Here is a 1,613-nt window from a genome sequence, read left to right on the forward strand (position 1 = left end):
GCCACCCAGGCTCCCAGAGACATACTTTTTAGATGCCTGCAAGAAGGCAAGAATGCTTACTGTTGTATGCTGTTTAAATAAATGGGTTACTTAGAGAAATGAGTAATAAAATGGAGTAATGAATGTGATTAACTGTGACATAAGCTGCAAAATGGAGAAACGGCCTGCAGTGCAGAAATGACTCTTCATTCTCCAGCCCTTGCAGGCAAAGGAGGAAATCATGCTATCCCAGTGTTCTTCAAATATTTTCTTTTCATCTCGTAATAACTTTTATCTGATTGTATTATAATCCATGCTGTCTTCAAAGGGAAACCACAAGACTCTTAGAGGCAAGGATCTTGTTTCATTCATGTTTATATTTTCAGTGCCTATTTTAGAGCATGCTGAGTCGATGGTCAGTTGTGTATGTGTCCTTGTGCATGTGTGTCGGTGTATATGTACATGTGTTTATTTAGATGGAAGGAAGTAATTACGCCAAACCTTTTTGGAAATGCAACAATGCAAGTCATGGGGTCTGCTTCTCACCTGCCTGACCCTATCACAAAAACAGAAATCTAGTTCCAAAAGAAGAAGAAGCTGAATTTTTTTCTACGTTTATTTATTTATTTTGAGAGAAGGAGAGAGTGGGCATGAGCAGGGGAGAGGCAGAGAGAAATGGAAAAAGAGAGAATTTCAAGCAGGTTCTGCACAGTTAGCACAGAGCCTGACATGGGCCTCAAACTCATGACCCTCAAGATTATGACCTGAGCCGAAGTCAAGAGTTGGATGCTCAACTGACTGAGCCACTCAGATGCCACATGGAGCAGGGCTTCTGTTTGTGGGCTCTGTGGTTGTTCCCATCCCTATTGCCTTCCATACAGTATCTCATTTATACAAGGTCATTCAGGGAGGTACTATCACATGTTACATAAGGGCATTTGAGTCAGCGCGTCCTTTGTTTACAGCATGGCCTTCATTTACCTGTTGCCTCCTTCTCTTATGAGCTAAAGTAATTTGAAGAATACATGATTTTGGCATTCTCTACACGGTAATGAAATTATAAAGCCTACTCCTAAATGTGTTAAGTGGGTCTTTATCAGAAAATGTACATTAAACAATTTGCATAATATCTAGCATATAATAAGCCCTTAGTTAATAGTGGCTTCTGCTGCTGCCAGCCTGATCTGAGTGGAGACTGAAATTCATGAGTGAAAAATGTATATCTGACCTTGCAATTACAAGAGGTGGAAACCTGAGGTAATTACAGAGACCATCTTATAAGAGTAGAAGTCCAGGGTTTTCCTGCTCCCTTGATTTGTCTTACCTGCTTCCCATTCCAAAACCAAAGGGACCAAGAAGCTGGGGTAGCAATATGAGGGAGCAACAGTAGGGAAAGATGTCAACAGACTCTCATCCTTGGCCTCAAACTTCCTACATAGAACAGACTCTAGTGAGGGAGAGTGAAAAAATTAATGTAAATCGGATAGAAAGTGCAATCTCCATAGAGCTCAGCTCATGTATTGACTTAACATGATAACAGAACTCTTCATCACCTATGTGTGAATAGAGAAGTTAGGGGTCAGTCTGTATTATCATCCAGAGGCGGGAGGAGGACTTCACCCCTGAATAAACAG

Source organism: Hyaena hyaena, unplaced genomic scaffold (genome assembly GCF_003009895.1).
Source record: "Hyaena hyaena isolate Hyena2069 unplaced genomic scaffold, ASM300989v1 scaffold_1958, whole genome shotgun sequence".
Taxonomy (NCBI): domain Eukaryota; kingdom Metazoa; phylum Chordata; class Mammalia; order Carnivora; family Hyaenidae; genus Hyaena; species Hyaena hyaena.